The 16,034-nt window shown below is 40.9% G+C and overlaps 1 long non-coding RNA gene and 1 pseudogene across 1 annotated transcript; one reads left to right on the top strand and one right to left on the bottom strand.

The window, feature by feature from the left end:
• The first annotated feature begins 764 nt into the window (after nt 1–764).
• Nucleotides 765–7,170, top strand: LOC139409772 (cytochrome P450 2J1-like; annotated as a pseudogene).
• Nucleotides 7,171–7,775: 605 nt separating this feature from the next.
• LOC139410248 (uncharacterized) lies at nt 7,776–12,842 on the bottom strand. The gene is made up of 3 exons (XR_011634463.1): nt 12,749–12,842; nt 12,393–12,503; nt 7,776–9,167 (listed from the first exon to the last, which is right to left on the bottom strand). It is a non-coding gene; the product is annotated as an uncharacterized lncRNA (long non-coding RNA).
• Between the last annotated feature and the right edge of the window lie 3,192 nt (nt 12,843–16,034).

Genomic DNA, 16,034 nt, shown 5'->3' with positions numbered 1-16,034 from the left:
AACCGAGGGAGGAGGCTTCTAATGTTAACATGCATGAAACCAAGGCTTTTACGGTTACAGAAGTCAACAAATGAAGTTACAGATCAGAGGGCCTGTTGTCCGGACCTCTGGCAGTCTCTATGGGGGTGCCACAGGGTTCAATTCTCGGGCCGACTCTTTTCTCTATATACATCAATGATGTCGCTCTTGCTGCTGGTGATTCTCTGATCCTCCTCTACGCAGACAACACCATTCTGTATACATCTGTCCCTTTGGACACTGTGTTAACTAACCTCCAGACAAGCTTAAATGCCATACAACTCTCCTTCCGTGGCCTCCAACTGCTCATAAATGCAAGTAAAACTAAATGCATGCTCTTCAACCGATCACTGCCCGCACCTGCCCGCCTACCCATTTATCACTACTCTGGACGGTTCTGACTTAGTATATCTGGACAACTACAAATACCTAGGTGTCTGGTTAGACTGTAAACTCTCTGCTGTTGTTGGCTGGCCCTATCTTTATATTTGTCGCTCCAGGTAATCTATAAGTCTTTGCTAGTTAATGCCACGCCTTATCTCAGCTCACTGGTCACCATAGCAGCATCCACCCGTAGCATGCGCTTCAGCAGGTATATTTCACTTGCCACCCCCAAAGCCAATTCCTCTTTTGGCCGCCTTTCCGCGACTGCTGACATGCAAAACATTTTGGGACTAATTGATAACAAAATGTTTGAGTGGAGTATTCCTTTAACAGCTGGAAGCTGTCTATAGTGCTGAACACTCCATGTCACCAATGTGACTCTGGTACGGAATGGAGCCGTGTTTTCATGGAGGCCATCTATGCCTGTTCTGGACTGGATCATCTACAGAGGAGGTCAGTGACATGATCACATCTGCGTCCTAAATGACACCCCTTTCCCTATATAGTGCACTACTTTTGACCAGAACCCGAATAGGGTGCAATTTGGGACGCACTCCCATTTGGTCAATCACATTACATTTCCTGTAGCCTCTGCTTTCACAATATTATCCCCTTTATCTTGAAGTGTACACTTGTTTACTACTTCACACAAATCGAAAAGCATTGGATTGGTAGAGGCATGGGCTACCAGTCGTTTCCTTTCAAATCAGTGAGTGAAGGGAAGTGAGCAAGTGCACACTTTAGGGAGGAAGGAGAGAGAATACGGTAATAGCCCAGGCTTGCTGTGGTAACCTGAGGCTGTGGTCCAATCATTTAAAAGACACCCTCGTCCACTTAACCTCGCCTTATGCCCTTGGAGGAATCCTCATTGTCATCTTGGAGGGCGGTCCAAATGATTAGCCAAGCAAGGGAAGTTTGCAGCGTAAGCCTCTCAATTTTGCGACAATTGTACATTCGCTAAGAAAATCTGCGAAAACTTAACATCAATTGAGAAGTCAACCTACAAGTGTAAGTAAAAATGTATGCAAATCATTTAGAAATGATGCTACTAATGCACATGACGTCACAAAAACGACTCGCAAAAAGTAAATATGTTTTTGTTTTGTTACCTTTTGGAAATTGTAGAATTAACTTATTTCTTCAGAAGTTCCAGCTAGGCAAGCTAATGTTAGTTAGCTAATTAATTTGCTAGCTATCATACAGTAGGTGTATATTAATAATTAGATAGTTAATATAAGTAAACATGCAGTCATAATTGACTAGTGCATATAAAGCAGCCACAAGCTACCGGTGGCTGAAAACACAATCATTGTGGGATGAACGAGTGATGAATTTCTGGCCAAGGGTGGTCCATTTAAGTGTATACCAGTCAGATGTCATGATACGTCATCAGAGGTTAAACACTTAAGTGTTTGGACTGTAGCCTGAGACTGCATTTCACGAGGCTGGAATTCAATCAAACATGCACTGAAGAGACAGTATACCCCACTTTTGCTGAGCTAAAAGAAAGCATATTTGAGAGAGTACCAGAATTATTTCTGCAATATTTGCCACCAGGTGTAACTAAAAAGCACACATTTTCCTTTTCATTAATCAAAGATTGTTGCAGTGCTGGAACAGATGGTTTTGATTGGGTCTCTTGCACTCAAGTGCTAGGATGGATATAAAGCATTGACAAGTCACAAAGTCTATCACAAGTGCACTACCTTTGACCATAGCCCAATCGACCCTGGTCAAAAGTTGTGCACTACATAGTGAATAGGGTGCCAGCTAGATATACCCTATACGATTTATTTTGCCACTCAGGGATTTTGATGTCTACAGGGGAAAGTTGGGTGTCAACAGGAAGTTCGCCTTTCTCACTCTTAAGGCCTTCAGTCTGGGCAAGAAATCTCTGGATCATCGGGTCACAGAGGAGGCCCACTACCATATACAGGTGCTACAGAAGGAGGGAGGTAATTCGTTTTTGACAGGACTGCCCCGAAAAGTAATCCTGATTGTGCCACAGACATTTTCTATTGGCTTATTGTAATCTTGTCAGTGGAATATTATATCTACTGTTGTGTGATGAAGGACGCTGACCAGCTGTGTAAAGTTTTCACTGTGATCTGTGGTGGTTTTATCATGAAGAGAATCCATTCAACCCACAACACGTGATCGTGAAGGCCGTGTCCAACATCATCTGCTCAGTGGTGTTCGGACTGCTATGAGTACAAGAACACCGTTTCCACAGCCTCCTGGATATCCGCAATTAAAATCTCTTCCTGACTGGATCTGCTCTCGGCCAGGTACGAGTACGGAGTACCCATAGAAATAAATAAAACATTTGAATGGTTGCAATTTGACTTGTTTGGAATTTATCTTTGACCAAAATGTCTGCCCTTGTAGAGTTATGAAGGTTTATGACATAGGCCACTCTAGTAATGTATCACTACTCTAAAAATATGTAGAGGCAATAGGTGAAAAATGACCATATTAGTAACAGGAACGTTTAACAGCTAATGAGATTCAAAATAAGATTATAGCATCATGTGTACCGTATTTAACTGATGTTTTTTCAGGTAGTTTCTTTCAAAATATTTGGCTTGATACATTTCTTTAAATCTTTTAATCTGTTCCTGTTTATGAAACATTTCCCGGGGCCTCACCAGAGCATCCAGAGGAATGTGTCAGAGCTGAAAGGCTTCATATTGGAGGTGGCCAGGCAGCACTGGAAGACCCTGGACAGGGACAACCTCTGATACTTCATAGACTCTTACCTAATGGAGAGAGTAAGTGACCCATAGAAGATGAAGAGTAACTAAGTGACAAATAGGTCTCTCCAAACACCATCTTTTATATAATGCTTGTTTTTTTCCTATAAGTGATAAATCTGTGAATAGAAGGCTCTCTGGAGGTCATCCTTAAAGCTGCAGTCTGGAATAAAAAATAAAAAAAACTATAGATAAACTATAGTATTTTTGGAAATTTTTAATCCTGTTTGATTTAGCTGTTATCAAACATGGCAACCATAGACTATACATTTTTGTTCAAGTTTCAATTGTCTGTTGTCATAAATACGATGTCATATCTGTCACTATTCCTTGATCTCTGGAGCAGCAGGACTCGAGTCCGGACTCAGCGTACTTCGAGGAGAACATGGTGTTGTCGGTGGCTGATCTCTTCCTGGCCGGGACTGACGCCATCTTCACATCAGATGGGGCCTCATCAACATGATGGAGCACTCATACATTCAAGGTATGTGTGTGTGTGTGTGAGAGATTAAAAGTGCTGATATTAATGTAGGAAATAGGCAGCCATTTCAGACTCAGTCCTGCTGTCCTATTGCTTATCTGTGTTTATTTAAAAATCCCAGAACGATGTCATTAGATTTTTCATGTGTTGGGGTTCGACTGCACCCCCTCAATGGACAACAGGGCATCCCTTCCCTACGTCTATGCCACAGTCCATGAGGTCCGGGGGGGGGGCGGTGTAACGGCGTTCTGCTAGGGGTGGTCCATGCCGCCAGCTCAGTGGCTTCCACCTGTCCAAGGTGAAGTTTGATTTATTTGTAAAAAAAAGATAATGTGGATTTCCATAAGCTGATGCCTTACATTACAAATATTGATGTTTTCTGTCCTACAATAATTATTTTCAATGCTCACAAATATGCGCACCACATAGAAACACAGCTGGACACAAACTACAGTAAACAATAGTATTATACAATTCATTATTGTAGGGTTGGCTTTTACTTACTTTCAATAGTTAGTGCTGAATTCAGGCTATTTGATACCTGTGTCCTACTACCTTACTGTGAAAGAGTACCAACTTTGTCAACTTGCCTGCGATCCTGACGGGAAAAGACCACCGGAAGTACCCAGATACCTTTTAACCCTGCTAACTTTTTGGCCTTTTCTCTGGGTGAGTCCCTCTTCTCATTGGCCCAAATGATATTTTTTTGTTTGGAGAGAACAATATGGCCATATAGAGAATATTGTTGTATGTACATACAGTACAGTTGAAGTCGGAAGTTTACATACACTTAGGTTTTTCAACCACTCCACAAATTTCTTGTTGCCAAACTATAGTTTTGGCAAGTCGGTTAGGACATCTATTTTGTGCATGACACAAGTAATTTTTTCCAACAATTGTTTACAGACAGATTATTTCACTTATAATTCACTGTATCACAATTCCAGTGGGTCAGAAGTTTACATACATTAAGTTGACTGTGCCTTTAAACAGCTTGGAAAATTCCAGAAAATTCCGTCATGGCTTTATTAAGAAGCTTCTGATAGGCTAATTAACATAATTCGAGTGAATTGGAGGTGTACCTGTGGATGTATTTCAAGGCCTACCTTCAAACTCAGTGCCTCTGCTTGACATGGGAAAATCAAAAGAAATCAGCTAAATCCTCTACTCTGACAATTAATCCACACATAAAACGGTCAACCGAATCGTTTCTAGTCATCTCTCCTCCTTCCAGGCCTTTTCATCGTTGAACTTATATGGTGATTGGCATCTAAACTTTCATAGTATTACCACAACAACCGGCAACAGTTCGTCTTCCAATCACCCACGTGGGTATAACCAATGAGGAGATGGCACGTGGGTACCTGCTTCTATAAACCAATGAGGAGATTGGAGAGGCAGGACTTGCTGCGCGATCTGCGTCAGAAATATGAATGACTTCTATTTTAGCCCTTGGCAATGCAGACACTCGTTGACGCTCGCAAGCAGTGTGTGTGCAATAATTGAATAACAGATTTCTAAATTTAATTTGCAGCGCACGCGACCCGAGTTGTGTGGTCAGCCAATAAGGTGTATGTAAACTTCCGACTTCAACTGTATGTACAGTGCATTCGGAAAGTATTCAGACCCCTTGACTTTTTCCACATTTTGTTACATTACAGCCTTATTCTCAAGAATGATCAATGGAAACCAGGATGCATCTGAGCTCAATTTCGAGTCTTATAGCAAAGGGTTTAAATACTTATTTAAATAAGGTATTTCTATTATTTTTAATATATTAGTAAAAATGTCTAGACCTGTTTTTGCTTTGTCATTATGGGATATTGTGTAGATTTCTGAGGATTTATTTATTTGAAACATTTTAGAGTAAGGCTGTAACGTAACCATGTGGAAAAGGGATCTGAATACTTTCTGAATGCATTACACATTGTGACTTCGGGAATTATTCAGACCGCTCAACTTTTTTCACATTTTGTTACGTTACAGCCTTATTCTAAAATGGATTACATAGTTTTCTTCCCCCTCAATCTACACACAATACCCCATTATGACAATGCGAAAAACACGTATTTAGAAATGTTTGCAAATTTCTTATAAATCAAACACGTAATTTACGTACGTATTCAGACCCTTTGCGATGAGACTAGAAATTGAGCTCAAGTACATCCTGTTTCCAATGATCATCATTGAGATGTTTCTACAACTTGAATGGAGTCCACCTGTGGTAAATTCAATTGATTGGACATGATTTGGAAAGGCACACACCTGTCTATATAAGGTCCCACAGTTGACAGTGCATGTCAGAGCAAAAACCAAGTCATGAGGTCGAAGGAATTGTCTGTAGAGCTCAGAGACAAGATTGTGTCGAGTCACAGATCTGGGGAAGGGAACCAAAAAATGTCTGCAGCATTGAAGGTCCCCAAGAACACCGTGGCCGCCGCCATTCTTAAATGGAAGAAGTTTGTATCCACCAAGACACTTCCTAGAGCTGGCCGCCCGGCTAAATTGAGCAATCGAGGGAGAAGGGCCTTGGTCAGGGAGGTGACCATGAACCTGATGGTCACTCTGACAGAGCTCCAGAGTTCCTCTCTGGAGATGGGAGAACCTTCCAGAATGACAACCATCTTTGCAGAACTCCACTGATCAGGCCTTTGTGGTAGAGGGGCCAGACGGAAGCCACTCAGTAAAAAGGCCTGCTTGGCTGATTTTCTGGTCTGAGGAAACCAAATTGTAATCACTACCAACGGTGCTTCAACAATGTACTGAGTAAGGGTCTGAATACTTATGCAAATGTAATATTTCAGTTTTTTTTGCAGAATTTTCTAACAACCTGTTCTTGCTTTGTCACTATGCGGTATTGTGTGTAGGTTGATGAGGGGAAAAAAACACATTTATCAATATTAGAATAAAACTAATGTGAAAAAGTCAAGGGGTCTGAATAACTTTCTGAATGCACTGTATGTGTTTGTGTGTTGAAACTGTGTGTCTCTGTGATCTTTGAGTGTTTTTTGTGGTTAGTTCCTCCTCGGAACACACATCCTAGTTCCACCTGAGGAAGACTTCTGTGAAGCCGGAACATTGTTTGTAATCATATTGCAGGACTGAAAAGCACTAGGGAGCAGCAATATTATGTGTGTGCATCTCCTTTCTTTACCTAGTACCTCATCTCTACAGCATTTTGCCTTGCCCAGGGTTGGGGTCATTTCAAGAAGTAAACTGAAATTATTAAAAAAAAATTATCTGAGTAGCATTGAGTAATTTTTAGAATTTCAATTTACTTCCTAAATTGACTGAATTGAAAAGGACCCCAACCCTGATTTGACTGGCTCCCTGTCCTCTGAAGGCCCGTGGGTGTGTCTGGGGCAGTCGCTGGCCAGGTGGATCTGTCTGTGTTCTTCACATCCCTGCTGCAGCACCTGTGTTTATCCTGGCCCCCCAACCCTTCTCCTCAGGACACGGAGGGCATTCTTCAACCTGATCCACAAACCCAAACCCTTCACCATGCTCTGTCACAGCCTTGACTCCAAACACTGAGACCAGGGGCCGTAGGTATCAAGCATCTGTATCAAAACCCAACCTGAGTTTATAGTAAGCACATAGGCCAAGATTGTCTACCAATGAGTGAATAATATGATGAAACTAATGAGTGAATAATATGATGAAACTAAGTGAAACTAAACTAAATGCTAGCTAATGAAAATGCTAGGGCAGCAGGGTGAATAATGGAATTAAACTTAGCTCATCTCAAAACGTGCTGTGTGAACGACTTTAATTATCAAGGGATTTTTATAACTAATGAGATGTTGAAGTAAAGAGGAAATTCAACAACTCTTGAAGAACAGTGTCTATGAGCCGAAATGTGTTGGTTTGAACAATAGACATTTCTATCAACTTCCAAGAGTTGCAGAATGTTATCTTCAGTTCAGTTTGCTCCTTAATTAAAGCCCCTTGGTTGGAGAGCGAGGTAGTGACAATATTCCTTGCCCTTTGACTAATGATGTTGACAGAGTTAGATAACCATCTTGGGTAACTGCTACAGCTTGCCCTGTGGTGGAGTAATCATGTTAAAACAAAGTAGACTAGAGGGAGAGGAGGTAAAGGTGAATCGGTATGGAGACAGCCGTATAGCACCGTGAGCACTTTTTACATTTTTATTTGATTGAATATTAAACATACAATCTATCTGCAGTGAAGCCGCTCAACATTTACATTACATTGTCATCTAACAGACTCCCATCCAGAGGGACCCACAGAAGCAACCAGGGTCAACGTCCTGCCCAAGGGCATGTCGACAGTTCTCCCACATGGTCAAAAACAGAGGTTCCTGGGCCGGGTTCATCAGCCACCGGCCCAAGTTCCCAACCGCCAGGCCACCAGTCCTCCAAGATCCCCCCCACAGTTCCCGAGAGGGAATGTATGGCACTATTTACGTGTGAATGAATGTGTGTATGCATGCATACCAACACCTGCACGGCATCAGCCTCAGACAAACAGGCATTAAATGTAACAACGTTGCCCCTCAGTGTCATTCAAAGTTTTTGGTTTATTTTGACTTTATTGTACTGTATGTTATAGGTTGTGTGGGAAAGTAAGATGACTAGAGTGTTGAAGAGGTGGTGTGTTATTGTACAGTGCTGTTGAATGGATGTGATCTTAACATGATAGAATAGACCTTGCCTGTTCAGTTTGAGGCAAAAAAAGCACTTTCCATGTTTTTCAGAATGTTTTATTCAAATGTTTAGAAAACTGTTATTATATGATAAAGTATGTCGCTTATCATGCTAAGAAAAATATAATCAAATTGACGCTGCAAAACAGTGATTGGTTTATGTAGCGTTCTAGGTTTACTTGTCTAAAATCTGTCAAACATGAATAAAATTGGGCACAAAGTATCTATGTTCAAACATGTACACTTTAAAGTGAAATCTTGTTTTCCATGATGTATCATAAATATAAAATAATTGAATAAATTGTATTGCCACAGTCTAAAAATGTAAAAAAATCATACATCTGTAATTCACAGGAGTGTGCTTTCATGGTAAGAATGTGTTGATTGTCTTGTAAGACGTACCATTGTCTTGTATGTAGACTTCCCTAATGCTTTTCCCTGATATCGTTATGGGCTGTGTACATTTGAGGTTCTTCCGTTGTCTTGGCTTTGATTGGAATCTTGAAATCAGTCTCTTTGCGGACGGCCTGGTCCCTGCTTGGCATAGGTCGAGAAGGCTAGCGACAATCAACACGACCAGCATCCGTCCCACCTCCACAATGGCTTAGTGCTGGGAGCACCAGGGTCTGTACCCCGATCCCCTGAAGCCTCACCACAGCGGGGAGGGAGGCCAAGAGGTACCTGGTGGAGGGATAGGGCTTAAGTACCTCCGGGTGCAGGAGGAGAGAGCAGGCCTGACTCATACGGGAAAGGGGTACTCCCTCTGGGTGCTGGTTCATCAGGTCATGGAGGCTGCTCTTCAGTCTGGTCAGGTAACTGTTCTGGGCAGTAGTAGGGGCTGCTGGTCTAGCAGAAGTCCTTACTTTTTAAGAAAAAGAAAAGATAATCATCTTATGAGGTTTCACTCAGGTGCTATCCTCTCATTGTTGTAATATAACCAAATTAGGGATAGTTAAAAATGTACTGGGGGGGGTCTGATCCAATCATGACTCCCCTTGTACTGTAAATCACTTGCAGAATCTCTCCCCTCAGAATTAGAAAGCTCGCACACGTAATGTGAGCGGTGTGGTCAGCATGTAACGGCCACAAGGTTGAGGGTTCGTCCAGCACCATGGACGAGCTCGCTCTCCCTGTCTGTCTCATTACACTACAAGAGCCGGCTGCAGACACTTACCAGGTTTCCATACAAACATTTCATTAGGATTAATTACCTGACGCATTAATTTTAAAAAACTGGGCTGATGAAACGACAAATGCTGGAAGAATTTTATAAATGCCGACAGACAATTTGTTTGGTCGACATGGTTGGATATTTTTGTGTGTAAAATGAATTATGTGTGAAATGGCAGTGGAAACGCCTTTATGCACAAATATTGATATAATGACCATGTCGAAGTAAACTTGGGAGTCGTGTTAATGTTAAGTGGTCCTCCCACTACGACTCGTGAAAGCATGCAGTTGATTAGCAGATTAAAGAAATTCTGAACTTCACAGGGTGGTGAGTATCCAAGGTGGTGAGTGTCCAATCAATATTGAGGGTCTTATTCTGGTGACATGATGATCGATGCTTGGCTGCTGTTAATAATGCGCACATTTGCTATAAAACGCAACAGTTTTTGTGACAAAACCATCAGTAATGTTGATAATGCCATGGAACCCATTTAACTTGTATTTTTCATTCGGTACATGAGAATTTAACTGCAGAAGTTATTTTTATGTGCACTAGTCATCACGCACAGCCATTTATCCACAATAAGTTAGTTGGAAACACATCTCCAGTAGGAAAATGCGTATATTGTTTTATGTAGATTTTAGAATATTCACATAATCTGTAAATTGGAAAATAAATTCTATGGAGGATAATTGCAATGGCGGTGCTTAGGTAAAATCACCAGGGAAAGCAAACCAGAGTGAAAAAAAGCCATATTACAACCTATGTGTTGTGAAATTGAGTTGTTTGCTCTATAACCTGTTAGTTCATATGCCTTGCCACCGATATATACAGTGCATTCGGAAAGAATTCAGACCCCTTGACTTTTTCCACATTTTGTTAAGTTACAGCCTTATTCTAAAATGGATCAAATAAAAAAAATCCTCATCAATCTACACAAAATACCTCATAATGACAAAGCAAAAAAAGGCTTTTAGAAATTGTAGCTAATTTATTACAAATAAAAACAAATATGACATTTACATAAGTATTCAGACCCTTTACTTAATACTTTGTTGAAGCACCTTTTGATACTTTGCTCCATTCATCTTTCCCTCGATCCTGACTAGTCTCCCAGTCCATGCCGCTGGAAAACATCCCCACAGCATGATGCTGCCACCATGCTTCATCATAGGGATGGTGCCATGTTTCCTCCAGACGTGACACTTGGCATTCAGGCCAAAGAGTTCAATCTGTGTTTCATCCGACCAGATAAACTTGTTACTCATGGTCTGAGAGTCCTTTTGGCAAACTCCAAGCGGGCTGTCATGTGCCTTTTAATGAGGAGTGGCTTCCGTCTGGCCACTCTACCATTAAGGCCTGATTGGTGGAGTTCTGCAGAGATGGTTGTCCTTCTGGAAGATTCTCCCATTTCCACAGAGGAACTCTGGAGCTCTGTCAGAGTGACCATAAGGTTCTTGGTTACCTCCCTGACCAAGGACCTTCTCCCCTGCTTGCTCAGTTTAGCCAGGCAGCCAGCTCTAGGAAGTGTCTTGGTGGTTCCAAACCTCTTCCATTTAAGAATGACGGTGAACACTGTGTTCTCGGGGACCTTCAATGCTGCAGACATTTTTTGGTACCCTTCCCCAGATCTGTGACTCGACACAATCCTGTCTCGGAGCTCTACAGACAAATCCATCGACCTCATGACTTGGTTTTTGCTCTGACATGCACTGTCAACTGTGGGACCCTATATAGACAGGCGTGTGCCTTTCCAAATCATGTCCAATCAAATGAATTTACCACAGGTGGACTCCAATCAAGTTGTAGAAACATCTCAAGGATGATCAATGGAAACAGGATGCACCTGAGCTCAAGTTTGAGTCTTATAACAAAGGGTCTGAATAGTTACAGTATGTAAATAAGGTATTTCTGTTTTTTAATGTGCAAACATTTCTAAAAACCTGTTTTTGCTTTGTCATTATGGGGTAGATTGACAAGGGAAAAAAACTATTTAATCAATTTTAGAATAAGGCTGTAACGTAACAAAATGTGGAAAAGGGAAGGGGTTTGAATACTTTCCGAATGCACTGTAGGCCTAAGGCCGAGACAATACGTGGTGGAGTCTACAAAGCATATCGCATGTAACATACATTTACATGGCCAATCAAGTTAATATTTCCAACCTTTTCAGACTACTAAACAACTATTGATTTAGAACACAGAAGAGTTACTGCAAGTCGTAGAGGAAACAGAAGCTGACTCCCCTATTCCAGCACCATTTCAACATCAAATCACCTATGCTTAGTCTAGTACAGTGACAACCAAGATACAAAAAACTATTTAGTCCAATCAACGCCAATCAACGTCAGCAAAATATCCTCCATGGTACTAATTTATGTGTGTGTGTAAGTAGAAAAAGAGAATCGCCAATGCCATCCTCCTCTCTTTCATGTTACTCAAACGGTCTATGACTCTACATGCTTTTAGTTTTTGTTGTCCTAGGCTACCAGCTAGTTGACAGCTAGCTACATTTAGCTACATGTTGAACTTCCATCCACAGGCCAGGGGCACAATGTATGAATTTATGGTTGAATCAGAATCGCTGTTATAATCATTAGCCAGTACGGAGAATTAAGTAAAACCACAAGTTCAATTCCCTGTCTCCATCCATGCCTAATTTAAGAAAGGGACGATTTCCATAGAGACCATAGAGCATAAGGGAAATACGAAAACACCTTGATATAGTGGAGGCTAGGATGGAATACATTTTTTGTCAAATCTGCAAAAGAGTGAATGTAAACCGGGGGAAAACACACTACCCTTCCCTGTGCCCAATAAAAAACACACAACCCTCCCCAAAGCAAAAAGGTTGGGTTGTCATAAACTGGTCTTACAAAATACAGTACCCTATCTCATTTAAAAAAGAAAGCTCACCTTTGTTAGATGGTGTTTGAAGGGCGTCTCTATAGCTCATGGTTAATGGTCTATGTTGGTTCTCTTTCCCCATCATCTGTCTTTGCTGCTGGATACTTCAACAATAAATATCTGTTGTAGTACAATAATGTAGTTATGTTCAATGATGTTCAAACCTCAGGCATTTACGGCTACTGTAGTACAATAATGTAGTTATGTTCAATGAAGTTCAAAACTCAGGCGTTTACTGAGCTACCTGTCGTCACTAGGCAGACAACTTTACAGCCATAGGCTCTCGAGCACTGGCTCATTCTTCAACATATAAAACAAGAAACAACAGGTACGAATACTTAACGTAGTTGTAGAATAAAGCTTACCAAACAGTTTTTCAGTTGCTCTCCTCAAGTCGATATTTTACTTTCGGTTTCACAGAAATGAAACAATCAAATACATCCTTGTTGTCCATTGCTTCATGGGAGTGGTTTATTAACATTCTTAACAGCAATACACCTTCCCCGAAAGATAGTATGATTTCAAGCAGTCGGCTAGCCTAGATTTTAAATGTCTTTGCGTTAATCCATACAAATTGTTTAGTTTGCATAATTGTTATTTTCCCATCTTGTAACTGGAAGTGCCGCTGACCAATGCTAGATAGTCCTGAAATCGAAGGTACGAACACATAAGAGTAGAATGAACCAGTCACCCGATGTTCTAAATTACCTCTGGATTCTAGAGCACAACAACAAAAACATCAGGCAGTTTTATTTCGAGATAGCAAGGCGAGTGGACAAAAGATAAGACACTATTCATAACACCTTCATTTTCTTCTTCATTTTCTCTGTTTTCACTCCAAATTATACTGACATTGATGCACAGTGAATTCCACATAGAATCAGAATAATTCAATAGGATCATTGTATTGATGCCACTATATTGACCACCCTTAGGACCTATTCTATCCAGATACAATGCTTCAGTGGGCCCAGTGGTGTGTGCTGAATCTGGTGAGACTGATGCTGTGGCTGTTAGTCCTGGCTATACTGACTGTCCTGGTAGCCCCTGACCTGCTGTGGAGCTTGACTGGGGGAGAGCCATAGGAGGTGTTGACGAAAAGCCTCTTTTTTTTCTACAGCATGTCCCAAAAGTCCACTTCTGTCTGTAAAACCCAGATGAAGGCTACACGCTGAAACAAATTGGTTTTTCAAAACAAATATTTATTTTAAAATCAACTTTGTCCTCCATGAGTGGCTGAAATAGCCTCTTCTATTTAGGTGTGGACAGGGTTGCAGGAGGGTCTGTCTCTGCTCACTGATCATATCCACCCTGCTTGGGATGGCTGTCCTGGCCGTAGTCTCTCTGTACCTGGGCCAACAGGATGCGCCTGGTTAGGACCATGATGGGTCACATCGGAGAGCGTTGGGTAGGGTGGACGGGAAGGCTGAACTCATATATATGGGACATTGAGGATGCTGGAACAGGAGCAGGTAGGCTATAGGAGTCTTATGGAATGCCTGTCGTTGCACTATTATTTATTTTCATGAAACTGGAACACAGTCATTTGCAATTGATTGCACTGTTCACAAAGAAAGTCTAAATGTGTTGTTGTATAAATAATGAAGAAAGTCTTTGGGCAGACGGGAGTTGGACCACCTGGAGATGCTCCACAGAGTGGACAAAGGACACCTTGATGACCAGGATGAGATTGTCCAGCGTTTCCTAGACAACGGCATAAAGTTCCGTGGCTACCACAACTATCTGATGGGCAACATGAAGAACTGTGAGGCCTTGGTGAGGAAATGCAGGTGAGATGCAAAAAGAGACATTCGAAGTATTACACAACTTGATAACATTGCTTGCAGAATAAATGTTTCTACACCTGTCCAGTCTTCATTACGACCACAGCCACTATCTTTCAGCTAGTATTAGTAGAAAGTCTCATATAGGGTTGCAAAGCTACCGGTAATTTACCAAAGTTACCAGAATCTTCAGTAATTTGGGTAATTAACAGAAAATATATGACAACCTGTGGTAACTTTGGTAATTTATACTTGGATAACTGTAAAAAATGTATTCATAAAAAGTATACATGTTTTATATCTGTGTCCATATTGTCCATGAGATTCTAGTAGATAGACCATATGGTTCAACAGAAAATAGCCTAAATATTTTTTTTTTAAAAGCATCTAATCAACAATGGAATTATTTTCCATTAACTCTGCAAGTCTTCCAACTATTTACTTTTTTCACAACTGCCACCAGTTTGACGTCAAAACATTGACATCAAAACATATAAACAATGTAAAAAAAAAACATAAAATACATTTCATGCTGAAACCCTCATATTAAACACCAATGGTATTAACTAAGTTAATGGTTTAAATTTAAGATAATGTTTCACAGCATTATCATTACATGTTTATTTGTGAAATATTTTACATGTGATAAGTCAGGGATAATTACAGACACCTGTGATAATCCAAAGTACCCAAAAGGGCCACTACATGTCTAAATGATCGATATGCAACTGGGCCTGGGACTGATCTGGTACCGATGGGCATTGGGTTGAGGCTTCAGTTATTTTCAAGCCCTTGCACTGGATGGATTGACTAGTCCAATGTGATTCACAGCTAGAGCACCAAATTATTAATACAGTAATGAACTGGAAGTAATCGAGTGAAAGTGTATAGAGAAAAATGTTTTATTTTCTGCCCAAATTTAGCTTTCTAAACAAGACTCACATTACATAGTAGCTACTACAAAGATAATGCCAATATTTACTTAGACAAAAACCTAGTCTTCAACACACACCACACCCCACACATACAGTATTACAAGTCCTCACCAAACACCTTCATCACATTTCCTTTAGGTACTGTAGGGCTGTGTCCAGGTGGACTTTGCCCTGTCTTCTCCCTCCATGACAGTAGGTGACCTCACTGATCCTCAGGGGACTCAGGTTCAGGTTGAAGATGTGGTTGTAGTTCTGAATCAGACGTCTGGCTTTGTCCTGGTCTATGTAACTTGAAATGGCAGACAGATTCCCAATTCTGTCATATACTTGTAATGTAGCTCATTAGTGATGATGTCTCTCTGAAATGAATGTTTACTGTACATTAAATAATATCCCCAATTCATTTAGTAAGAAATTCTATATTTATCATCAGAATTATATCAGTGGTTAAAAAAAATGTTTTGAATTTAGTACAAGCAAGTTATGTTACGATAGTTCCCTATATTTCAGGTAAAACAGCCCCTTATGAATTATTTTGACCTATCAACTTTTAAAACCGTACCGGTGTTCTGGCTGTCACATATGTGCATGGCTCTCTCCATTCTCTGGAACCTTTGGAGCCATCTTTCTGTTTCCATGGGATCCACAGAAGCTGGCGGGGGCTCAGTGCAACCCTTGGGGACTTCTGATGTGTGTGACACATGCCCAAACTCTGCCTGTCAAAATATCAACGAGGACTTTCAGCAAGATTTACAGAAGAGAACTATAGAGATGCAAGGGCTGAGAAAGAAGAGAATGGAAGAGAATAGAGAAAATTAATGTCATCTTGTAGCTCTTTGGGTAACACAATACCACTGAGGAATTGTAGAAGGTCTTTGTAATGCACCTAAAATATCAAATCAAATCAATTGTTATTTGTCACATACACATGG

The sequence above is a fragment of the Oncorhynchus clarkii genome, chromosome 5 (genome assembly GCF_045791955.1).
Source record: "Oncorhynchus clarkii lewisi isolate Uvic-CL-2024 chromosome 5, UVic_Ocla_1.0, whole genome shotgun sequence".
In the NCBI taxonomy this organism is placed as follows: Eukaryota; Metazoa; Chordata; class Actinopteri; order Salmoniformes; family Salmonidae; genus Oncorhynchus; species Oncorhynchus clarkii.
The sequence above is the reverse complement of the archived record's forward strand: the minus strand, read 5'-3'. Positions and strand labels throughout refer to the sequence as shown.